This window comes from Accipiter gentilis, chromosome 2, assembly GCF_929443795.1.
Source record: "Accipiter gentilis chromosome 2, bAccGen1.1, whole genome shotgun sequence".
NCBI lineage: Eukaryota > Metazoa > Chordata > Aves > Accipitriformes > Accipitridae > Astur > Astur gentilis.
In genome coordinates this window covers 28,750,482-28,777,530 of record NC_064881.1, presented here as the reverse complement: position 1 = coordinate 28,777,530, position 27,049 = coordinate 28,750,482, and the positions used below count along the sequence as shown (strand labels likewise).

Here is a 27,049-nt window from a genome sequence, read left to right as displayed (position 1 = left end):
ACTTCATTTCTGAAGTCTGGGGGATATAAATCTCTGGATTTGACTTGATTCAGAATCCTGTTGTCTACATAAATGACAAAAGCCTGGACTTGCCCTTAGTATGAGCTTTGCCTTTCACTAGCAATTTCCAGAGTATCCCTGGATACAGCAGCAAAGTGTTACAGGTTTGTTCATAGAGAGAGCAGAAAAAATATGCCTTTAGTATTGTTAACTCAGTAGAACCACATGATGCTGTGTATGGCAATGCATAAGCTAGTCCAAGGTTTGGCACAATATGCACCCCTACCCTGCAAAATAATGTTTTTGTGTGTTTCCAACTTTCTAAACCCAGGGTCAGGAGCATCCTAGCCCAGGTACTGTGTCAGGTGTCTTGACTATGGCAATGGTATGGCAGTAAACAATAACAGCAGCAGCTGTATCAGGAGAGGCTGCAAGGATGAAACTCCTCACATTTCAGGATCCATTGCTACCTGCAGGACACGTTGAGGACACTGAGGGCAGCTCTAGGATCGTGGCACTTAATTGCAGTACACAGGGAGTAGAATGGATTTTCCTTGGCTGACTAGAACAGGCATAGCAGAAACAAGGGGAAACCAATGAATAAAAGGCTATAAAAGGGGATCTTAGAGTTCCCTGCAACAACTGTGAAGAAAAATGTTGAGGATGAGGAAATTCAATGATGGCAATTTAAATTCATTCTTTAGGCGGGAGTGGAGGTATCTCCAGGAATGGATGTGATGACAAAGATGACAGAAGTTGCAAGAGGGGTTACCTGTCAGCAGGTATTTATGCACCTGATGTGGTTGATAGAACAGAGTGCCCATGGGCAAGTGGTAACACTGAAGATGGACAGGACACACAAAAAGGCAGATGCTGGTGTGAGAAGGGGATCAGGAGAAGTGTGTTATCAAGAGAAGAAAACAAACAGCGAGGAAGAAAGAGTAAAAGAAAAAGTTTATACAGCAGTACAAAGAGGAAATAAAGCAGTAAAGAGGACGTGGTTGCACTGAAGAATGGAAGAGCAACTACCTCCACCAAAAAAAGAGTAGGATAGAAAAGATACTATATCTCAAGAAATTTTGCTGAGAACTGGTAGCAGACCATCAGTGTATGTCTTAGTCATCAAACTGAAGCAGAACCTAAATGTTTAGGATCTCAGATTGATGCAATCATGTGAACATACTCTAACTTTCCAAGTTTAGTTTGAAGAAAAAACTCTACTGGAGCTTAGATGTTCCTAGATATACTAGTCAGAAGATGCTTTCAAAAAAATTACTGAACAAACAGAAGCAATGCTATTTTAGACTTGACTTCAGTAAGTGGAAGGAAATTATAGAACACCTGATTATAAAATAAAACTTTAGCAATTATATTAAAAGTTTATATTTTCTGGAAAGACTGCCAAAGATAGGTCTATAAACAAAAATTGCAAGTCCTAAAACATGAGCTTTGGTAAAATAAAGAGAAATGGTGAAGCTGGATGAACTGAAAAACTCAGAGAACTGAATGAGGACTAATCCTGGTACTTCTTTAAGTCAAAGATGCAAAAACTACTTGTAGGGAGAGACAAAATTACAGAGAAGCACTCCAGACTTAATTGGCTGAGTATCCTCTCAAAGAAGATGTTAGGAATAGTCCTTCAAGAAAAACAAATCCTTATGAGCATATAAAGCTATGGTCCTTAAAGAATACAAACAAATCCTTATGAGCAAATAAAACTAAGTTTTGTACATCAGGATGTGAGAGATAAAGTAAGAATAAGCCAAAAATCAGAATAGATTTAGATGCTGCAATGGAAATTAAAACCAAAACATTTTTTTTCAGCAGTATATTAAAGAAAAAAAACAACAGGGAAAGAAGAAGTGGAGCCACAATGGAGCAAGGACTAAATAGCTGAAACATTAAATTCATACTTAGTCTTAGTTTACAATAAGAAAAATGAAATAAAGCATGCATTGAAACAAGCAAGGCAACTAAAGGAAATTATTGCCTTTGAGGTATAAACAAAACTTCAGGTACTCTAATAATGGGCTTCCATCTCCTAAATTCTAGAATAATTAGTTACATGCAACCACAGTTTTGGTAGCAAGTTAAAAACAGTGCAATTATGAGTAGAGAATAGAAAATATGATGCCTCTGTTTCAGGGAGGAAAAAATAGTGTTCTGTCTGGGCCAGGACCAGTACCCTGACTTCAGGAGTAGGCATGGCTTTAAAGAACAAACATAACTGAAAAGAAAGAATAATTAAAGACATGAAAATAATTGCTTAATAGGATAAAAGGCACGTGGGTTCACAAAGTTTAATTATCCCAGACTGACAGAAGAATGAATTTCCCCTGAAAAATAAATATAACAGGTCTAATCCCACTGAGTGTCAGCTGATATTTTGATACAGTGTCAAATGGGAAATGATCAATATAACAGAGGAAGGTAGAGGATAGAAGTGGGATTAAAAGTCATACCAGGATTTAACAAAGAGAAGGCAAAACCAGACCATGTTAAAAAGGAAACTACTGGTCTGAAGTACATTGTTAGATTTTGTCAAAGATTAGTCTTGGTTTCATCTAATTAAATATTTTCCTTTGGGACTTCAGCAAAAAATGTAATTTTTTCAATGACATTTGCTAGAGACACAAGTAGTCTGTAATGGTCAACACAATGCAGAACCAGAGTATCACAAAGGAATAAAAGGTGACCTTGAGAAATAAGTAATAGAAATGGGTTGAAAGTTAATAATATGAAGGGCACTATCACTTGGGGATCAAAAATAATTTCTGCTGTATCTGAAAAAACAGATGGGAGCGGCTGGGGGAGAAGCCTGCTATACTAGTGTGGTGTTGGATGAGCATGAACCACTGCTGCGACACAGCCATGAAAAAAACAAATATGTGCCTAGTGTGTATCAGAGGAAATAACTTTCACTGCAGACAGCAAATTATGAATATTGGTCTCCAAGACACTGTGAGATCTCATCTGAAACACTGCAGACATTCCTGGTCATCCTCTCTCAAGAAGGATTAATTGAAATGGGAGCAGATGCAATGATCAGACTGATGGACATTACCTCGCAGGAGGGACCAGAGCCTGCTTAACAGGGAAGAGAAAAGGAATACAAAAGGTTTCTAGAAATACATCAGGAAAGACTAAACACCAGGGGAAGAAAAACAGCTATATAGGGGAAAGTGGCATAAGATGGAAATATAAACTATTTACAAACAGTGTAGATGATAGAATTTGTTTTTTATCACTCAGAAGAGCAAGACTGTGGCACATCCTCCCAGTAGAAGTGGTGGAACAAGAAATTCACCTGGAATCAACATGCAGCAGGATCCCTGCAAAGAAGGACTGCGCCCAACAGGGTTGCCTGAGAAGCAGGAGACTGCACTTGGTGGTCCCATGTGCTCCCGGAGGAGGAGGAGGCAGGCCCCTGTTTCTGGTGGTATGACCACCCGTGGTTCCTGCATCTGAGCTGTCAGCCTGGTTTAACAAGAGCTCTGCAGTTCTCCCTAGTCCTTGACTTAAGTGTTATGTGCATCGAAATATAAAAGTGCTCATCTTCTGCAGCCAGCAGTACCTCTGACTCCTGTTCTGCTTTAGCAGTACAATTCATTCCTCCCATTTGAATGAGAAGCTCTCGATATCAATCTGGCTGTTAAGCTTTATGCGTTATTACATATATTGTGTCATTATACTATCTCACTGCTGGACATGCACCGCTGAAACCATTTCACAGTGGAGGAATGCATACTGTCCTCCCTTTTTGGGATTGCCAGTTCTCTTCACTGCCAGCAACATGAATTCCCTTATAGACTATACAGTACCAACTTCTTGTGGTGGAAGGTTAGCTCTATTTAATTTACAGAAAAATCATATTTCCACAGGCCAGGCATTATACAATAAAGCTATAAGCTGTGCATAGTTTTGCAATTATTTTCCTTGTAACAGTAAATGTTTTCAGCAGTGCAGTGAGTGAAGTTTAACAAAAACAGCCTACAGTTCGTGTCTAAATGAAACAAAGCATAAAGCGGATTAACTGCTACCATCATTTTATCATAGACATGTGATTAGGAGAACTGCTTTGTTTAGAAGTTACAAAATCTTTTTGAAGTCTAAGCTTGGATGAAGCTAATCTGCACAGGAAGCAATCATTTTTCTCTCTTTGTATGTCACTGTTGTTCTTCCATTTCAGCGCCCTTAGAGTTTGTGCCTTTTTAAGCAAATACACTGCTGGGCTGCAGGGAACTGGGTGGCTGTATATCCCCCATCTTGCGCAGTGATGGATGCGTCCAAAAGCCTTGCATTTGCTCTAGTGCCCGGTCCAGAGATGTTCATGTTTCATGGTCACTGCAAGTGTGTGAATAACTTCACACTGGGCCTAGGGTTTAGGAAGAAAAGAAGAAGAAATCAATGTTTGTGGCAGAGAATATAGGACATGAGAGGAAGCAGGTGAATTGCAACTAGCAGGGAAAGCTTGGGTAGCAACTAAAGGAAAAGTAGCTGAAGAAGAAGAGAAGCAAAAAGAAACAGAGAAAGCAGACCAAAAAAAGGTATGTGAATACAGGAGGAGCAGGTGTAGTTATTCAGGTAGAAAAGAACTCACCCACAGGAGCTGGATGGGAAGGGAAACAAGAAGGCACAACATTACAGAAATTTTCAGAAACGGTTTGCTGACTGTGCAAAGCAGGTGCTAAACTTAAAGAACACTTAGGTGCATTCAGGATCATAGAATCATACTTATGGAATCATTTCGGTTGGAAAAGACATTTAAGATAATCAAGTACAACTGTTAACCTAACACCACCAAGTCCACCACTAAACCCACGCCCCTAAACACCACATCTACACTTCTAACTACCTCCAGGGATTGTGACTCAACCACTTCCCTGGGCAGCCTGTCCCAATGCTTGACAACCCTTTCAGTGAAGAAATTTTTCCTAATTTCCAATCTAAACGTCCCCTGGCAAAACTTGAGGCCATTTCCTCTCATCCTATCACTAGTTACTTGATAGAAGAGACCAGCACCCACCTGGCTACAGCCCCCTTTCAGGTAGCTGTAGAGAGCGATCAGGTCTCCCCTCAGCCTCCTTTTCTCCAGACTGAACAACTACGGTTCCCTCAGCCGCTCCTCATAAGACTTGTGCTCCAGGCCCCTCACCAGCTTGGTTGCCCTTCTCTGGACACGCTCCAGCACCTCAATGTCTTTCCTGTGGTGAGGGGACCCAAACTGAACACAGCACTCGAGGTGCGGCCTCACCAGTGCCCAGTACAGGGGAACAACGACCTCCCTGCTCCTGCTGGCCACACTATTTCTGATGCAGGCCAGGATGCCGTTGGCCTTCTTGGCCACCTGGGCACACTGCTGGATAATAGGTTAAAATTAAGCCCAAATGTAATTTATTTTATGATTCCCATCTTGAAACAGAAGTCAGATTCAGAACAGGGAAAGGGTATTACACCTTGAACACCCAGATGACTGCCTGGTTTGCAGTGGAGTTTGTAACAGCAAACGTCTTCAAAGTGGAAGCTCATTTACTCTCTCCTCCATCTTTTCCCTTTCCATGAACTCAGAAGGAAAAGGCAGTGTTGGGAGAAGGTACCCAGAGCTGTCTGGTGTCCAGCGGCTAAGCAGGCACTTCTGATGTGCTGAGGATGTGATTCATGCTGGTGCCTTTACTGTATTTTGTGATTTCCTCCTTCCTTCCAGTCTTCGTGTTTTGGTACTGGTCCTAGAGCAGTGTGGGAACCAGAATATCTGTTTGGGGAAATGTCTTTCTTCTTCTTATTGGAACAGCACCATGAAATTTTCACAAAGCAAATGATACTGGTGAAAACCCACCATTTCCTGTCCATAAGAATATTTCATGTTGACTTTTGCATTTCCAATAAGAAAAAACCCAAATATTTTGAAAAAGATTATCCTGAAGTAAAAGAAAAACACTGCATTTTCAAAACTGACTGTGAAATTTTAAAGGAATAATAAAAAAAACCCCAGACTGAAATATTCCATCCTCCTTAAAGGCTTCTGGAGGTTTTCCTTTTCCAAAATAAAATGTTCTTGAAATACCCATGTTTCCATGGAAAGTTTCAGTTTTGACATGAATGGCATTGTTTGACCAATAAAACAGTCTTCCACTGGAAAAAATTTGCCTAGTTCTTGTGTGGCCATCCACACCCTTTTCTTTCTCCTCAATATCTTTTTCCACTCTTGATCAGTTAGTCTCCTGCTGAAAAAGCTCCGCCCACTAGAAAAAGGAGCAGAGACAACACATTTGCTGCTGTTCTGCTCATTGCTGTGTGTACCCGCTGCTTTTTCACATCAACACTTTCTCCACCAAGACCCTGCAGAATGCAGGTTTTCAGGGCAGCCACCGCTGCCTCTCTGCAGGGCGAGTACGATGGGGCAGGATCAAACCACAGACCCCATCCTAAAGCCCCACCAGAGGAGGCACCTCGCTGCAGGCAATGGGAGTAACCCAGGCTCTGGTCCTCAATATACATAGTACCTTTTGTTGCACTGCATATTCGCTCTTCTGCTCCCTCAGCTGCCTCAACTGAGTAATATTGAATAAGTGCTGATTACTGGCAATTAAAGGAGTTCTGCGTGCAAGCAGCACTGATAATGCAAGCCTGAGGCAGGTGCTGGCTTTTTTTTTAACTGCTTTTGCACCACGTGAGGAGGATTTCTAGGAAAAGCCAAGGTGCTTGAGTGTAAGCCCTGCACACAGGTACGTCAAGGAAAAGAGGTATTGCACATACTAGGTCTTTGTTTCCAGCACTCTGAGTGCATCATTAATTTCACATCATCCTAAGACAGGTGAGTTCACAGCTCCAGTAGTGCTGGTGCAGGGCCTGAGAAAGATTTATCGCTGTTATTTGAGTTTGTTAACAGAGCATTTGGGCAGCAGTGGAGGATGGGGCCATTCCAGTAAATGCAGTGGAAAAATCATCCATAGCACAGAGCTATGTGCATCCCGAGGAGCCAAGCGAGGGAGGCGGGAGCATGCCAGCGAGTGCCCCCGTGTGACCCTCGAACCATCTTCAACTCTGCATGAAAAACAGGAGCTTGTTTTAAAACGTCTATTATGGAAAAGTTAAACACGGCTAAACATCACTCAGAGCCCAGCTACCATTTGGCATCGGGTTATGATGACATTAAGAGGGGGGGTCAGGATTGGGGTGGGATGTCTCCCTGCTGTACGCAGCTCAGCCCAGCGAGCCGTCCCATGAACTGCCCCAGCTCCAGCGCGGGATGGACGGTGGGTGACTGCCCTGACAAGAGGGCTGCTCTGCAATGGCAGGAGAAAGCAGCAGGCTGTAAATCTCACTGAATGGAAAGCGCAAACACCATGATGTAGCTCCTCGCTGGAGCTTGGCTGGAAGGCGTAAATGCTGTCCTCGCAGACCTTCGTGGAACTACTGCTGGTACGGTTGAACAGGGGCTGGAACTGCTGTGGAGATGACAAGCCCTGGCAGAAATATTTATGGGTCTGTAGCTGCTTAAAAACAAAAAAGCTGTTCAGCAATCCACTTGTGGGTCTGTCTAAAAATGTGAGCAGAAGAGTCTCTTATCCCTCAAATATTTTCAAATTAACAGGTGTTATCTTTGCCAAAAGAAATCTTTAAAGATTTAGATTTATTCCTCATAATTTGAGTCTTTGATGTGGCATCTGTCCTTGAGTCCATGTTTTGAAGGGAAATCTAAGAAACATGTTTGACTAAAGCAAAGCTTCATAAAACACCATGTCATGCAAAGCAGTGTCACCACTCAAGGACCAGGGTCACACCACAGGCACTCCTTTGGGGCAGTGCTGTCTCTCCTCCAAGCACCAAAGGTACCATTCCCACCAGAGCTTTTGATTTCTGCAGAGCTCCCAGGGCCACATGCCCTGAAAGTGTCCCTGGTCTGTACCACAAGGATGCTACAACCCAACTAGAGTGAGTGGGATCTTTCTTTGTCACCAATGGCCTCCTCCAAGAAGTGCTGGGCACCTGCACTGTGGGAAGGGGCCCAGTAGTTTTCCTTAACCGTTCACAAGGTGGGGAAAGAGGAGAAGTTGTCGTTAAGACTTAAATGTGGCTACTTCAGAGGTGGTATTCCTCTAGCTCCTGACAGGCAATAAACATCAACCATGAAAGGGACAACATCAACACCAAGGAGGCAGAGGTCGAGGTGTTACGGACTGATGGGGAACCCTCAGCAGACAATACTGGGCTTTAGCACCTGAGCTTGATTTCAAGTCTGAACCACGCGTGCCTGTCCCCATCACTTGCAACGATACAGCAGCAGCACAGCAAGGAGGTAAAGCCTATGGGTTTTCTTTGCACTCAGAGCTGCTGGCAGGAACATTCAGTAGAGGCAAGAAGCCTGCTTTGCAAATCCTTCTCTTTACAGAAGTGTTTCTTTCCTTGTGTCAATGGAAATGTTCATCACCGTTTATCCTGGCACTGGCCAGCAACAGCAGCAAAGCCAGAGGTCTCTTTTGTTTGTAATCTCTGCTGAGCAGATGAATCATTGCTGTGCATCATCAGATCATTTCTGTTTTATAACACCCTGCTCATTTCTTTACAAAAATCCAGCCTTGAGTGGAGTAAATTATTTTGTCTTTTTCTTGTCCTCACATTCCTTTGCATATTTAGAATGCGATTTCCACAGAAAAACAAAAACACTGATCTGTGCCTGGGGCCAGCTAACATCAGGCCATAGGCTGTGTCCAGCACAGCACTTTCTGGGCACCAGGCACCATTTCATAGATGGGCTCCTTTGAAACAGACCCCTCTTAGTTATCCAGCTCACATCCTGTCATCACTGACTTGCTGTTTCATGCTTCTGCAAAAGCAAAATAGTTCTGGAAAGTTTATTAAGCCCAATCCTGTCTGTCTAATGTCAAGTTTAAAGCTTCCCTGGCCATTTTTGGGAGTTCACCTGGGTACACTCTACCCACACTATACTACAATGTGCATCATCTCAGGCAGCTCAACAGCTGCCTTCAAATCAGGAGATGACTGTGTCTCAGTGGTGCTGTGCTTTAAGTGTTCACCGTACAAAAATCTCCAGAGGATGCACTAAAATGAAAAGCATGTGTAGTTATCCATTGTATTGTCTAACCATACCAACCCCCAAAAGAGCAAAGAACCTCAGGCCCACCAAGATCAACAGGGATCCTCCCCAGACTTTGCAATGAGACTGAAATTGTACCAGTCCAGCATGTGTGCAGTGTGTACAGTGGAAAGTATTCTCCGCAGGAGCTCCAAACAAAGGGAAACAGCAGCTGGGATAAACCCAATGCACATAAAATAGCTTATCCTCTAGTGCGAGTCTTCTAAGATATCACACTGCAATATCTGCTGTCTTTCTAGTTTGCTTTTTTATTCATAGAACTTTTTGTATCACTTGTGAATTTCTTTGGCTCAGTATAGTAGTAAGAAGTAATCCTCAACATGCAGCTGGTGGAATATAACAGTGGTAATGATGGCCTGGCCAGACCTATAGTGTTGTAAAGCTAAGTAGAAAATAGCTAGTGGGATAGAAAACTTCACTGATGCCCAAATATACATACTGATATTGGGAGTAAGACTGTTTTGTGCCCCTGCTCTGAGCTCCCAGGGACTAACACAGACGGTCGCATGTGCTCCTGCTATGCTGCTGCATGCAGGTTATGGCAGTACTTCTCCCTCCCATCCAAGCCTCCCTCTGACCCATGATCCAGGCTCTCGCAATGGCATAAAGGGGCAGCAAGGACCGTGGTGAGCTGTGCTGCACCAGCTAGCCTAGGTTTTAGGGGCCTAGGTTTCCTAACCATCGGGGCGGCATTGAAGCTGTACACTTTGAGTACTGAGTTCTGTGAGTGTGACATACACGTGAAAAGAAGTATCTCCCAGCTTCTTCCCTGTTGACTGCAATGCCCTGTGTCATCTACCACAACTGGGCTTCTTTGGGACTGATGCAGAGACCTTTCTGCTAGGACAAGCTTCTGCAAAGCAGTTCAACTTGCTGGCCAGACCCATGGCTTCTATTCCCAGGACATGGCAGCTTAGAGAGGCTTGCTTGCTGATCCTCAGCCAGGGTTGGGACTCTACATTTTTCCATTAAAGAGAAAAAAATATTTTGAGTGTGGCTGATTTTTAACAGAGAAAACAAACCCCCAAGAAAATACTGTATGTAAAGACTTTTGTAAACAAAATGTGTTTTGGAGTTTAATTGAGGCTTTGCATGCCCACACAAATGTCAAGCATAATTTATTGTGCTTTGTTGCTTGAAAAAGCATGGGAGAAGCATCTTCCTGCATGTTAGATATTATTTAAAAAAGGGGACTCTGTTAGTAGGGCACTGAACCTTAGGTCCCTTCACCTGTGTGTCTCTATTTTTCTTCCTGCCTCTGCAGGTCTACTTAAAGCAGGAGCTCCTGGGTCAGGCAGTGCCTAACTGCACGTTTGTACAGTGCCTGTCGCGATGGTGCCCCAGCTGTGCCTGAGGATGCTGCTGTACATAAGTGTTTTATAGGAACATGACTGATAGCTCTATACACTTCAGAAGGAGCAATCAAGGTTGTTGAGATCATCTTTATGATTCAGCCACTACTTTTTCGTTATTAGCCAAAGTCACGCCTACCCCTGCACCAGACTGTGGTGGAATAGAAACACGGGAGCTTTGTCCCCTGGCTCTCCAGTACCGTGGTGAGGCTGTAGAAAGCAGAGAGCTCCTCCTTTCCTGTGTCTCAGCCAGCAGAAGATAGTCAACTTGGGAAGTGGTGTATCCTTCTGGATCCCATAACTGGGTGCCAGTCCTTTCATGCTGTTTGAGGGGAAGTCTTGACCACATGTTGCAAGAAATCACAAGGCAAGCTAGAAATGTCAGACACTACAAGTCACCTTTGCCTCTCTCCAGAACTTCGTACGACGGTGTGCCTGCAAGGAAAGACCAGAGGGGCAATCAGGCTAGTGAGGGACTTTATCTTCCTTCTCAGAGTCAAACAACCAAGTCTGAAATACGAGCTGGTTTATGCAGTCTTGCAAACCCCAAAACTATAGGAAAAAAAATCTCTAAATGAATGGAGCCCTGTGGCCAGCTTGCCGCTCTGGAGGACTCTTTCCTGGGCTTGCTCCATTCCCGTGTGTCACTGGCCCCTCTTGCCCAGGTCGTGCCTCCTCCCACAGCAAATCCTATGGAGCTCCCTCGTGCCTTGTGTGGGACATGTCCCACCGCTCGCCTTTGTCCTGCCCAGCGTGGGTCATGCTGGGCTCTGCACCCCTGAGAGGAACCGGTGGAGAGGGCCGTGATAATGAAGCTGCTGCTTGTGGCCAAAACAGCCTTAGCCCTTGCAGTGACTCTTTGCTTGCTCCTCCCCATGTCAGTCTCTTTTTATTTATCAGTTCCTTTCTTGGAGGCTGGTAAGGGAATCCCAGGCCAGCACCCTTCCCTGGGCAGCTGCCTCCCACCTGCCTGCTGCTCTCGGTGCCTCCCCAGCCCCTCTGGCACACCACCACGCTCCCTTCCCTTTCTGCCAGCGGACGTGCTGTGGCTGAGGTGAAAAGTGCGAGTGCACTCTTTGTTAACATTTTGGAAGTACAGTACTGTATGTGTTTGTACATAAACTCTTGGAGGTTCACCAAGTTACTCTGTGTCCTGATGAATACAGCCACTTCTGGGACTATTGCTTCCTTTCACAGATAAGATCGCTATTTGCTAGTGAGTCTTCTTCTGATTGTTTTTTGTTACATGTACTTTTTCTGGCTCAGTTTGCAATGTTGCTTTATTTTTCCTTGTCAAGAGGTAAACAAAGCTACAGACTCCAGTTCTGTGTTTCCTCTACAGCTGTATATGTCTACAGCTCAGGGACACTGTCCTGAATGATACCCCCACAGCCAAGGCAGGTCAGAATCCATAGCTCTGGATTTTGAAATTAGTCAACCATGCAGATTTGGCAATGTGTTTTGGGAAGAGACCCCTTTTCTTAAGTCACCAAATATGATCAAACATGTGTTGAGCTGTGGCACTGAAAGAAATCCAAATACATGTGCCTGTGACCTCTGTGAACAGCAGCAAAACAGATCAGTATCTCCCATGGAAGGAAGAACCTCACAGGAACAGCAGCCATCTCCATACCTACCTGAATGTGTGGAAAGCACAACAGCAAGAAGTTTACTGAAAAAGCAGGCACTGGCAAGTACATTCTGCCTGCTTTTGGTAATCAAACTAGTAAGTTCTTCAATCATTTCTCATCTCTTCACATAGGACAATACAGACACAATGGCTTCTCAGTCTAATCAGAAAATTTCATCTAATAAAGCATCTAGCATGCTCTGTCTTCAAAGGAGGTGTTTTCTCTCACTCAGATCTCCTTGGCCATATAAAGGAAACACTTGCCAGTGTACACTATAATACTGGTTGAATGTTATCATCCAGCTATTGTTGTGTCTTAACAAATCCACAGTGCTCACCATTATCAATTAGCCCATCCCATTTAAAATGTTTGGCTATGCTAGAGAGAATTGAATGCCAGCAGGAGGTGTATCTTTTAAACATGCTTTCACACTGTAACAGCTAAGAAGTAGAGTCTGAAGTGCTGTGGGAAGGAGGCAGAAGCAGCCATGAAATGCTGAGCTCTCTCTACTATATTAGGTAACATGGAAGTGGAGAAAGCTATGCAGGATTATGAGTAGGATGAAGAATGGTATGTTTCTCCCTCGCCCTCTTCGCTAAATTTCTCCGTTGTGCATATCCCAAGCAATTTATGGCTAAGTTTTAAATTCTGTTTGGAAAGTGATGGTGAGCTCAAGACATAACACATCCGACATCCACATCATCGCTTCTCTTACAGCTCAGGCTGGTGTTGTACAGAAGGTGTTGACCTCTGATCGCTGTGCAGAGGAATTAGTGAACTGAGATGTGGCACCCTGAATCTAGTTTTTACAGAACAGGTGTATACAGCTCAAAATCACTGCACCCATCAAAGCCAGCATACCTGTAGGAAGAGTTGCCAAAGAATAAATGAGGATGGGGAATTAATTATCCTCTAACCCTTAGAATTAATCTTGCTTCAAACAATTTCCAGTACAGGCAAAGTGGAAGGTACCACAACACCCAGATATGCCTGAAAAGAACCATGACTAGATCTCATTGCTGTCATCCTCATCCTTTTCTTGTAATCTTCCTGAAATCAGCGTCTCATCAGCACCACACCAACTATTATTGTTAGTATTTTATTGATCATCATTTTCAATGGTGATTTAACAGCTGGTGTGGAGAGGGACATACCATGTGAAGGTGCATTACCTGCTCACTATTAACACCAGGCAAATGAGCACTGTTTTCCTACATGTGTAAACGCAACGAGGTTCTCAGTGCTCTTGGACATATGCTGTCTCTCTGCTTTCTCCAAACCCAGTGAGGCATATCTTTCCAGTGCCTCCAGTTGGAACAAAAAAATGGGAAGTGTCTCTACAAATTAATCAAGGTAGCAAAAAGCAGCCCTGATTGCAGCTGTTGCCCGCGGTCAAGTCTTTAGAGATTGGCAATCCAGTGTTGTATCTTCAGTGTGCTTTAGTCACTTGGCAGAAGTCTTTTCATGGGCACTCTCCTTTTTTCAGAATGGTGCGAAAACAATCAAACTCCCCAGTTGGAGATTTCCACCTTGTTAGTGTTGGGAAATACCTTATTATATTGTTGATGCTGTTTGAGCAAATAGCTGTAGTGCATCTCAGTGCCAGAATGAAGCTTGGTGAGATGAGGAAAGAAATTGTATGGTACGGTTGCTTGAAGTACAAGTAAACTGGATTAGGTGACCTGAGGCAGACAAGCCCAATCTTTCTGACAAGGCAGATCATGCAGTCTATTACAAAGCTGTTAGAAGGCTACATCACATCACAGGTTGGGATTTGCTTCCTTTGACTGACTGGTTGAACATGAATTTTTGTTCACCCAAAGCACACGTGCGCACCTCTAAGGGAAAAGAGTCCATTCAGCCCACTGTCTCATGCCTTGTCATGGACAGTCATTCATGTGTGCTGACACCCCAAAAGTTCTCAGGAATGACTGAGGCAGGGAATGTACAGAAGCATTGGTCTAGCAGTCATAGATTGGCTTCAGTTCCCTAAATCCGTGCTTAATTGAGGTGGGTTTATCTTTTCCTGCCAGCTGAGTGACACCTGCATGGCTACCCAGGTACCTGCTGAATTACAAAGCCCCTTAAAATGTTCCTTTGACCACGGCCTCACAAACTAACATGGTAAGTCTGCTCTTTATCAGTCCCTCCTTCCTTCTGACATTACCAAAACAGGGAGTACACTACCCGTGTCTCTAGACTATGGCAGTGTTGCTATGGAAAAACACTGGGAGGAAACATAGACCATCTATCTTCTCATACTGTAGGTCACTTTCCAAACGAGCTATATTTTCTGGATGTCTCTGTTTGGAACAATAATTATTTTTGCCTACACACAACATTAAAATGAATGCTAATATTGCCAAACTGTCAGCTGCATCAAAGCTTGCAAGTTGCGATATTGGAAGTATCATTTATCTTACTTGTCCCATTAATCTTATTGCATGGATCTCTCTAGCAAGACATTTAACTTCTAAACTTGTTCATACATTAGGTATGTTAATAAATCAACCTATTTAACATATATCAAGCTGTGATACAGTTATTTCAGTAACATAAATTGTTTAATGACATAATTAGTTGTTTCAATAGCAAACTTCTAAAAGTATACACAGAATCCTCATTACAAAATATCAGAACTGACAATAAATATCTAAGCAGTTGGATGAAGAAGATATTGTGAAAGGGCAGGGAAATCCAAAATAACTTTTTCCTAGATAAAAAGTGTTGTGTCAAATTTGAGGAGACCATTGTGTCTAGTCATGTTCAGTGCTTTTCTTCTGTATTAATGGACTTTTTCCAATGTGCTACACAAATTGTCAAGTCTTTGAGGATATTAAATTCTAATTGTCATGGGCTATTGTGCATTGCAGATTTAGGGCCGGACTCAAAAGCATCTGGTTTCAGCAGTAACTTTTGTAAAGATCTTTTAGATCAATAACATTCACTTTCCAAAATACATAATGCAAACAAAACAGGGAAGCACTACAGATGTAGCTTGGCTTTTACACAGTTCTAATAGGCAGAATTCCCTGTAATTCCATGAAATTTCCACAGCAGAAATGAAGACAGTGAGAATTTTGAGTGAAATGAGACTATGGGATGTGGTAATCACATAGGGGAATACCTCTTGACCTTTTGATCATGTCTTTCATCTATCTGTGTTTTTCTAAAATTATGAAAAACACCAAGCAGCATGCAACATTTTATAGGCAGGATGTCTGAAATGTAATTATCTTTTCCTAGCAATCAGGATTGATTCTTAAATTCTACCTTCTTAGTTATAGTTTGATCTGCAAAGTAAAACTAAATAATCACAGATTACAGATGTAACATTGAATTCTGTCAATACCTTTCAACAACATGTTCAATGGCTTTATGAATTTTTCCTACATTCATGAGTGACATTTTGTTAGCTAATATTGTGTATTCAAGGAAAACATGGTGAATAGTCAACATATATCCAGCTGTGTATGAGTACTTGGTCACATTGTCACCAAAGTTACACAAGTAGATGTCTTTGACATCCTCTCTGTGTTGATGCCTTTGCATTTACAGCATCAGACATTACATTAGCAATCTTTCCTGGACGTGCCTAAAGTTAAGTGTTGTCTGAGACTTACAGGTTCTATGATCTAATGATAAAGCAGTCTACATTAGCTTGCAAGAATATTGAGTGGTCTAAAAAAACAGCAATGCTTTCAAAATACTGAATTTTGTGAGAGGAAGAGCAAACATGGATATAGCGCTTTTATAACTTATTTTTAGCACAAGCATTTTCTAGCTGGTAGGCTTTAAAGGAAATTTCTGTTAGGAAAAAAAAAAGAAATTTCCAAGCAGCAGACATTTGACCCATCCTTGTGTTTGTAAATACAGAGATTACCATAAAATGTTCTTGTTTATCAAACAATCACATCTTCCTGAGAGCTGTTTGACTTGCTCTTAATTCTGCAATGGCTCAGCATTCGCAAGCTGGGAAGAGTTTACTCCTATCTCTTCTGTTTTACAGAGCCCGAGGAGCCAAGTTGTGTCAGGTGGTGACAGAAAACTTCTCCAGACCTCCTCGTGCAAATGACATCCATCCAGCTTCCTCACTTCCACCTCTTAATTTTCCACATTGTGTAGAGGTGTAACAGGGAATATGAAAATGAGAAACAATGCCAAATCCCCATCCTCAACCTTGCTGTCTGAAGATGAATTTTTCCAAACCACCAGCCACACCTACTGCGGTTCTGCCTGGCGCCGGTGGACCTGCACCCCTGTACCATCCACACTGCCAATCAATCAGTTTTATTGCTACAATCCTCAGGCGGTTGCAGTGTCCCTGACCTGTGCTCCCATGAGGTGCACACCATGGCCATGACCCACATGGGAGCTCCCCAGCGCCTTTGGCAAAGCCACCACCACTCTCCTTCCATCACACCATGCTCAAGTGGGTCCAACTGTAAAAAAGCTACGTCTTCTTTTTGCCTATTTCTAGTCACCTGGAGGCCAGAATGTGCTGCCTATATTCAGTAAAAAATAAAACTGTCCTCATCATGCTCCATTTAAAGTCTGTGGAGAGCTTTGCAGCTGATTTTAACATGGAAAGGACAGTGCTGCTTCTTTCTCCCTGTGCTGGAGCTGTTACTGGTGCACTGCTGCCCTTGAAGCCCCAGCACTAAGTCAAAGCCTTTAAATCAGAGGGCTCTGTGCACTAGCAAACAAATGCCAATGGGCACCAAAGGAAACACTTCTGAGCAGTCACAAGACCAAGGAAAATAAAGATAATATTGTAAATGAAAGGGATGGTATCATTATGCTGCTGGGGTGTTTTTTTGGTGCTGATTTGTATTTAACCTATTTAAATAAACTGCAATGGCTGTTCTGTGAATGCAAAAATGGATTGAAAGTTTCCATTTGATTAAATAAGGAGGAGAAATTACCCTGTGGCTAGTCTGTACATTCACTGATCAACAATGAAATCTCAATGGAAACTAGTGACCTGCCTCTGTCAACACACAACCAATTTGAACTGAGCTTGAAGGGGGCAGTCATGCAAGCACCACTTTGGACATTTATTTAACACCACTTTAAAGCACAGCTCTCTGTCCAGCTCACACTATTTTCCATGTAGTGCTGGGTGAGACATGTCAGCTCTGGCTATACATGTAGATTGAACAGGACCAGGTTATGCCAAACTGTTGTACAGCCAGGTGGATGCCCTGCACCCTGGGGCTTGGATGAATAATCCCCCCAGGGGACACCAGGCAGGTTGGGAGATGGCGTGGTTAGGGGCCATTCCCAGGGTCAGGCAGCCTGGATGCTGGAGAGAAAAGCGGTTATTACTGCGGACACCAGCCACTCCAGGCCAACGGGAAAGCAGCCCGAGGAGCATGCCCTCTGGGTGCAGACACCCGCAACCACCTTGCAAGGCAGAGCCCAGCTCCCTGCTGCTCTTGAGCCCCAGCTCAGCACCAGCCATGCCGGAACGGGGTGAGCTACTCCCACAGCCCCCCCTGTGTCCGGCTGCTGTCTGCCCTCAAAACCATTCACCTGTTTTTCCTGTCCAAGCATCAGGGGCAATGTGAAGCTGACTGCACTTCACCCACCTTGGGAAGACCCAGGGGACTTCCATGTTTAACAGTGGGACTCTTCTGGCATAAAAAGATAAGCTTCAGCCTAAGCCCTTCCAAGCTACAATTACTGACGTGTTGTCTTGCATGTTGGGTTAAAAAGAGAGTTGAAAAAAATTAGGTAACTGCAGATCTAACATCTTGCTAAATTTTGCCCCACTTTTGGAACATCTTTCCCTAAATAGAGCATTGTCAATGCTGAAAAAACAGTCCCAGAAGAATTTACAGTATAATATTCTGCTCTCAGCTTCCCTCCAGGCAGAAACTGGACTGAGGAAGATGCATTAAACCCATACAAAGAATTTTAACATAAACAACATAAACAGCCAACCATCCTCTCACTGGTTGCTCAGAAACCTAGTCTGTGAATTATCCTTTATTTCAAGATTCATTGTCTAACATGTGAAAAACGCTCAACACTGCTCTTTTAGGTTAGGAAAATGTTACTGTGGAGTTCTTGTTAGTTCTGTGTTTTCTGGAAATGTAAGAATACTTTGCTTTCTCCTCCCAATATTTATTAGCTCTTTGAATTCCATTAATAAATTTGAAGGAAGACATAAAAGCAAGGTTGCTCTGAGGTAATATTTCCATGCCTTTTTGCAGGACCTGCATATTTTCCATGGTCTGAAATCTCTACATTTGCCTGGTAGAAACACAAAATCTTTCTCCTTTGAGGGTGTTTGGCTGAAGACATCTCTGAGATCTCTCTCGGGCAGTTTCCTGCCTGATTAGGAACTGTGACTAAAGATCCTACTTTTTAAGTTTCATTAGTTTGGTTGCTTTTTTTGGCCATCACTTTTAGCAGTTTCTTAAACTCTCTGGACTATGTGAATCTCCTGGCTTTTACAGTTGTCTCCATCTCAGCTAAGTCTCTGCATTTTTTTCTGCATTTACTGTTAGCAGGTGCAGAGCCCAGAGGCCCAGCGCTCTTGCTTCTGACCCTCCTTTCGGCCTTCAGCTGCTGGTGGCAGTGCCAGCACAGCTCTCTGTGCTTTGGTATCTTCAAAACAAAGCCCCATGCAGCGGGAATCCTGGATGCCACAAAATCAGAACTGTAGTAGCTGTGTGTGCAACCAACATCCAGAGACCAAGGGAGAAAAAAAAAAAAAAATCAGCATTTTTCTTCCTTTGTAATATTGTGTGACATTAGGAGTTAATTTGCAAAGGTTTTGGTTGCTGTGCCTCTGACTTTCCCTAGCTGGAAAAGAAATGAATGACAACCGGTGAGGGTACAAGGGAGGAGGGAGAAGGCTTCTCTTCTTTCCTTGACTATAACAACTGATTACTTCAGTTCACAAACACAGTTTTAGGGGAAGGCATGCTGCAGTTTGGGGAGCCTCAAATGTGTCTTGGTTTGTGAGTGCTGCTAAAGCTGGCATTTTAGGTACAACATCTCCAGGAATCTTAGTGTGTGTTAGATTTCTCTGGAGTTGCTTTTAATGCTGCATGAGTTTCAGGAGAAATTAGCATGTTTTATTCTACATCAACAAACTAAGACTGACATTTTAGTCATTGCAATTCCAAGAATTGTTGCAAAAGAAAAGCATCAAGTAAGAAAATGCATTTACAGATGCTGTTTAGCAGTAAGTCTCCTCCCTAGTTGTTCTGGTGCTTTATTTAGCTTGCAGAGGCTAGGCTCAAACTTCTCCTTTCCCCTACATTTTCCAGGGTTACTTAGAGCCCCTGGGTTTTTTATGTCCTTTCCTTTCCTCTGTTAAAGGTGGAGCTCCTTTGCCTTGGTTCTTTGTTTCACTCTTCAAATCCCTTCTTGGTTTTAGAGTTTCTTCCTGTCACTGACACCTGGGGGGAGGGGATTGCTCCCCTCAGCTTGGGGGCTTCTCTGAGTCTGCTTTTCCTTTGGATTTATTAATTAGCACAGTTCTGCCAGCCTGAGAAAGTCACGAAACTTCCAAAATCATCCTGATATTTTAGAACTCATTAGACGCCGACAATACTTACATATTTTAAACTCATGCCTTCCAGCTTGCTGTTACAGTGCCCACACATGACAAGCTAGTAATAAGGATTGTAGATAATAACTCAGTCACAATTGAGATGGCTTTGAGAACATTTTTTCTAAATTACCTTCTTCACCGTGGGAAAGACATTAAGCTACTTTGGGGGACTGAGTAATAATTCACAAATTGGACTGTACATTGTCTGAAGAAGCTTTCAAGACAAAGACAAGCCATACGAGGTAGGAACAGTCTGTCTACTTTGAAAAAAAGCAGAGCTCCGTTTGCTAGCAGGTGAAGCGCGAATAGTTTAATGCCATGGAAAATGAGGCCCTGACACTGTTGCGTTACTGGAGTAAACTGCGCTGCTGATATACTAATAAAAAAAGGGAACATTAGCTGTGAGTACGAGGAGCATGCTGACCTCATGGAGTACAACTCAGCTTGGCTGGGAGAGCTTGAAGGAATGATTAACTAAAACAAGTACATTTTATTAGACCTTTTCTAACATCATCTGAAAAGATTGGGTGGGGAGGAATGTGGACTTAATTTCTGGGAGGCACCCATCCTTAGCAAGGATGGGCTCCGTCTCAGTCCTTGGTAGGTTTTGTGCTTTTTTCTCTCATGTCACACACTTTTGATGCAGTGTTGGTTACTGACATCATTTATTGTGCTTAGTACAACTCTTTGTCCTCTCAGGGAAGGGTGAACAATGATCTGAAGCCTGCCTTCAGTCCTCAGGGCTATAGACCCCTAATATCTGATTATTGGTGTTCAAAACACAAGGCAAAGCTAAAGAGGCACCAAATGGACAAGCTCAGAAGAAAAACTGAGGATGATGCTGGTACTAGAGGAAAAGTAGTAACTTGTGGACTAAAGCTACTTGCTTGAATTGTTTCCATGGGATTCAGCCCCCAAAGTATTACTATTCTACTTGGAGCTATAAATCCACTTGTAAAACGGCCTCAGGGCATTTTCACTGAGAAAAAATTACAACCAATGGACTGGGTTTTTGGGAGGCGGATGGACAGAGACCCTCCCAGATGCAGGGGTTTGAATTGCCCCATCGTTCTCTTCGTGGTTTTGAGTCATCAACATGTGGTAATGCAATTATCATATTAAGGACAGCCTCAGGCAGCTGTCCCACTGGTAACTTGTTAGGCTGTTAGGCTGGCTTGTGTCATGCCAATTACAGATATAATGAGTTACAATAACGGTACAGCCCCGGATGTAATAACTAAGATCACCAAAGAGAATGTCTTACAAGACTCACACACAGAAGGATCACTTAAGGCTGATGTTCCAAGTTTCAATTTAAAAAGCAAGGGCTGAGGTCTGCAACCATTAGCATTTCTGTGGAGTTACTCATATGCATAACCTCAGGCCTGCACAGATTAGGGGCTGGCAAGACTCATATCTCAGAAACAAAATACTGAAAAGAATACAGAAGAGAAGAAGATATGAACGCAATACTAATGTATGTCAAAATCTGAGATTTCTAGATCAGCACAGACATTTTTTGAGGACATGGTGTTTTCTCATAAGTATGAGAGGAAAATATAAGAGACAGTAAAATCAGTGCCAACAGCTTTGAAGCATCCACTGTAAAGGACTCCCACTGAAAATTGTTTAAACTCAGAACAGGAGAAAGAATGCAGCCATAAACTCTAACAAGTGGGAGTTAAACAACATTCGAGAAATACTGTATAAAATCCAGCTTCGTGTCTTTTCTTTCAGTTATCTTCAGTTAGAACAAGTAGGGGAGGGTTTTGCAGTGAACCTGTGCCTGTGTGACATGTCCCCAGCCACCTCGCTTCTTCCCTTCTTCACTAGTATCTTCTGCGAGAAAATAGCTAGATGGAGAAGTAGGAAGAAGTGGAAATTAAGTGTGAGACATGTATCTCAACAAGACAGCTCTATAAAAGGGAATTACTCAACAGCATTTGGAATGCATCAGAAGAAAACAAATCCAGGATTTACTGCCCTGTCAGCTATTTTGGATGAATAAGATCCAAAACCAAATCTGAGCTCTTGTGTCTGGAAGAAAGATAGTACTTAGTCACGTACCTAGGGATAGTAATGCTTCGGGCTGGGATGGTAGTGTGCCTCAACTACCTCCTTTTGTGATGAGCCCCTGTGCCACGTCCGTGTATACCAGAGAAACAAACATTGTCCTCAATTGTTTGTTTTTCAGGGACCATTCTGCAGGGTTCCTGACCCTGGCTGGCCACCTGGATTTCTGCGGCAGCAGAGAAGCAGCCACATGCCTCTGCAGGCACTGCCCTCCCCGAACATGAGACCTTTATGATTCGTGGACCATTTACTGTGGCCTTGATAATCACCACTGAGCCACATTATTGGGAATTACTGCTGGAGGTGTCTGCGGTTTAATAGTCACCAACCCATCATCCAGATGGGTGACTTGAATACAAGCAGTTAGTAAGAACATCGTCATGTTCAGCCTTCATGCCATGCTGCAGAACAGCGATATTTCCATTTAAATGCCAGGCAGGAAAGCAGAGTATTGAGCAGAGTACAGGATACAAGTCAATCTAGTTCAGTTCAATATTCTTATTTGAGAGTTATTGTGGGCTAGGCAGAAAGCAAAATAGCCTGCAGCTTTCAGTACTGTTCTCTTCCTAAATGATCCTGAAAGATTTTATTGATGTAAGCTACTCCCTCCATTTAGACTGAGCTCTGAATTGCTTATGAACCCAGATGAGGTGTCATGGTATGCACTCGACAATATCATGACATTTTGCAATTGTACATGATTTGTAAAGATGGACTACTTGAACTAAACAATGTGTGCCATTGTAGTTGCAAGCTGAGGTCTAGCTAGTTCTTTCTCTTTCCTTGCACACACAGCAAAGCCCCATTTTTAATTTAATGTCTAGATTAAATTAAACAATAAATCCATGCACCCATTTTAGGGAGCAAGAACGTTTGCAAGATGAATCAGCAAGGTAAGACTGGGAGCTAGCGCCAGCCAGATTAAGAGGGATTTACAATTTGGGGAAACCCAACTGACTAGCAGGGATCTTGCACAACAGGTTTCCTACACAGGTAATATGTAGAGAGATATTTCACCTTCGGCAGGGAACTGAGCACCAGACCCTGCCTTGGGCATCCCAAATTATCCCCTGCAAGTGTCATCTTTCTCTACCGACTAAACACAAAGGGGTTTAGTTCCCTCTAAGAAAAACAGCTCTTCTTTCCAGAGCCTTAGTCAGAAACTGAAACGCAGGCAGTTTGATCGCCTCTGAAGAGAACAGCAGGATCAGCACAACAGCAGAAACATACATCGATGTGCTGTGCCTGCTGCCAGGTCACCAGGGTAAAAGGGGACTTTTCAAGGTCAGAGGCCGTTTATAGGCATTTTCTGGCTCCTCTGGTTCAGCTGAAGAGAAAGTAGGATCAGAAGAGGCTCTGGGCAAAAGGGCAAAGTAACTGAGTAGAGTGTGGGTGAAAAAACTTGCCCCACTCCTGGTTTATAGCTTCTGATCCTGGATTCAGTCGCTTGTTCAACGTGAAAGCACCATTTTTCAAATGTGCTTTGTCATGAAAAGGCTGTTGTTATAGGAAACAGGGAGAAAAAAAGCCCTGCAGTGAGCGGGACACCGATGCCAATCCCCAGGTGGTCACACAGACCCTCAGGTGCACCTGTACCAACGACCTTGCTCAGAACAGAGACAGTGGATGTGCAGCTGCCGGCGCCCGCTGCCTCCGGCTCCGCTCATCCCAGCCTCCTGTTAACCACTGTTTTGGAACAGTTGCTTAGATACTGCAAGAGCCTGGCTTCAACTTTGGGCAAGTTAATTTGACATTAAAACTTGACAATACCAAATGTATTCCAGGGTTGAGACACACTTGTAGATGAAAACCACGACATTGGTAGACATCAGTATTAAATCTTAACTCAAATGAACAAATCTCTTGCCAGAGATCTGGTCGAGCCTCCCCCCCCGCCGCCCTTCGCCTCAGGCTCTCAAGGACAGTTGCAATAAGACCCACATGTGAAATTTCACGTGCCCTCAGCTTGCTGGAGCTAGGCTGAGCGCCGAGTCTGTCCATCCCTGGCCTCAACTCCTTGCTGGGGGCTCCAGGTGTAACTTTACATTTGCCAGACCTTGTAGTGACAAGGCCCTACAATTTGAAGGCCATGGCTGCAGACCTAATGACGTCTCACCACTATTCTTGCATGTTTTTTAGGAAGCCACCTGAGATGATACAAGTTTTCTGGATCATGGTTTTTGTTCTGCAAGGACTTACATTAATGAAGGCACCACTTTAGACAGTCACCACTTCAGGACATTCTGACTTAATTACCTAAGGGAAAAAAAAGCCCACAAATCAAAACCGGGGTTGCGTGAGGACCCCCCCTTCCCACTCCGTCTCCCATCCCATTTGGAGTTTGCTTCTGTCCAAGTTGTCAGAGTCCCTTGAATCTGCAGGTAGTGACCTTCTTGGCATCAAGCAGGTAAAAATGGCTGAAAGACCAAGAATAAAACATTTCTTATTCTTTTGCAGCTTTCAGGGTTTTTTTGACAAATGGTCAACAATAATAAGCAGTCACAGACCCCAATTATCCTGGATACAAGGTCGTTTATTTACCATACTTCTTTCTCTTGCATCCAAAACTGTGTATTCTCATTTAGAGAATTTAATGGGACCTGGTTACTGCCCTGTTCTGAAGTGCTTTTGTGACTGATAACTCAGAAGTGCTTCTGTGATTTTTCCCTTATCACTAATATATTGATGGTTGTGTAGGACTCTGCTGCAGCAACATTTCCTGCTGTAGCGTGCTGACTTAATGACTGTTTGGGGCTAGCGCACATGGGCTGTTTGGGTCCCTATCAGAGCAGCCATGTAATGCCAGGCTATTCCTCCCATTGACTGCTTACATCCATGATTTGATACAGTCAGAAGCGTAGGTTGGAGTAGAGTTCACTTTCTGTGAGAGCATTCATTAAATAGTTCACTGTACCAAGTCCTGCAGTCTTTAATCAGGTATTATTCCCAAGAAGAACAATGGAAAGGGGCCTTAGATCAGTGAAAATTAGAGCACTCTTTCATTGTTTTCTTTATTAATATATCTCCCTTCATTTGGAATGTGAGAGATTGTCTCTCTCATCCCATCAGCTGAATAACAGGGCCCTTATTTCCCTCGGGAATCATTTAAAATGGTGTAACATGCCACTGAGAAAAAATAACCTAAGAAAAGTGCTGTAGACAACATTTTAATGAACTTTATCAGGTGATGAAAAATACAATGTTTTCCTGTGCAGCCATGGGAGGAACCATGAATCTTGATCTTGACAGTGGCTCTGCAAGAGGATGAAGGCAAAACTGAGAAAAGATAAGTTTTTCAGTGTCAGCTTTCACCCTTGAAAACCAGAATCTCTTTCTTACTTGGTCTGCATAAAAACTGTCTATATGTCTAACAGATATTTCTGATCCTCTTCCTTGTAATATCTAATTCTATAAGAAATTGTAGTTTTGAACCATAGTGACAGACTGAAAAGCAACTGTATCACAGTTTATTTTTGCTGCCATATACTTCATAAGAAAATCACTTGTAATGAAATCTTGTCCAAAAAGGTCTCCTAAGAACAGCTGTAAAGAAAAAAAAAAAAATCCCTTAGCTATTTAAACAGAAAGGTATTTTCTCACTTAGGCATATTCATTTTTCTTAATCAAAGGTATGAAGGATGGAAAGGGAGGTCTTAAACTGAAATTGAGAATATTTATCACTTTTTATCTCAAAGCAAAGGGCAGATCATTAAATCAGGTGTAATAAGGGTGGGCTGGATCTCAGGAGGCTGCCTTACGGCTCTTCGCATTTCTGGAGACTCACTGGATCCAAGGAGGTGTCTCCCCCCAGTTGCTAAGCCTTCCTCTGTGTGTTCATGCTTACCCAGTTTTACTGCCCACTGATTTTTCAAGCTATCTCCTGTGCCATTGTGAAACATTGTGCAGTTTATGAACTCTGGAAAAATGTTTAGGAGAAAAATTAGGTAAAGCAAATTGATAGTTGTTTGGGTTAATTATCATCATACAAAGAAAAAACAACTAATTGTTTTTCTAGATGAAAACCACAGAAATGAAAATGTGATTTAGTGCCATTTTATTTCCACCTCCACAAAATGTGTCTCTTATCCTGACTCTGCCTCTCTTATCGTAAGAAAAAACACAAAATAGGTACTGTAAAAAGAAGATAAATTACCTTTAATGGACAGCAGATTTCCCTGCTGCTAATTCCCAAGTAGAATAAAGCCAGGCAGTGTTGACAGTCCTATGGGGGAAAGGAAGGGAAGGGAAGGGAAGGGAAGGGAAGGGAAGGGAAGGGAAGGGAAGGGAAGGGAAGGGAAGGGAAGGGAAGGGAAGGGAAGGGAAGGGAAGGGAAGGGAAGGGAAGGGAAGGGAAGGGAAGGGAAGGGAAGGGAAGGGAAGGGAAGGGAAGGGAAGGGAAGGGAAGGGAAGGGAAGGGAAGGGAAGGGAAGGGAAGGGAAGGGAAGGGAAGGGAAGGGAAGGGAAGGGAAGGGAAGGGAAGGGAAGGGAAGGGAAGGGAAGGGAAGGGAAGGGAAGGGAAGATCGCAACATTTTAAGTGGAAATTCTATAACTGCAATTTTCAAAGTAAATTGAACAGGCAATATGTGTTTTCTATCTATTATACTGCTACAACCAAATTTTTTTTCTAAAAGAGTAGGCTAGGATGCCCTCAGTAAGGTATCAAAATTCAATATACTACAAGGGAAAATAAACAGAAGTTATAATTCTTCATCTAACATCAGAACAAAGAACCTCAGGTAAGGATGAATTAAACAGTCCATTTATAAGTTACTGTAAGATTTGGAAAGAGAAACTCAATGTTTATTAACCAGTAATAGTAAAGTCTGTATCTATCAGGATACACACTGACAGATTTATTTCTGAGTGTAACTGGGAGAATATATTTTTAGAAAAGGGTGGTATATTTTTCTTGTAATTTGAAAGTTCAGCAGGAAGAAATAACTCAGTCTTTCAAAAAATTCCTAGGGCAGTGCTGTAGTTTTATGAGCACTAGATTTTACCAAGATTAGTCTTCAGCAAAAGATAAAAAAAGAGATATTTGCTTTTTAAAGAAAGGAATTGCTTAAAAAAAAATATTGCTATTCTATTAAAGTTCCTGCAATCAGACTAGCAAAACAGGAGTTCTAGAGGCATTCTGGGAGAGGGGTATTTTGTTCCCAGAGGAGAAAAAGATTTTTAGTGTCATTCAGACATTTGCATTCTTCTGTAATGTTAAGATCCCTTATCTAAAATGTGCTTCAATTTTGTGTGATGCTTAGCAAATACAGAAAGGTCCAAACTCAAACTTTCCATTTAAAAATAGCTT

At 42.8% G+C, this 27,049-nt stretch overlaps 1 protein-coding gene across 1 annotated transcript in view; it reads left to right on the top strand.

Moving 5' to 3' along the window:
- Positions 1–27,049, top strand: part of VIRMA (vir like m6A methyltransferase associated) — a 696,173-nt gene that overhangs the window by 218,972 nt on the left and 450,152 nt on the right. The window lies entirely within an intron of this gene.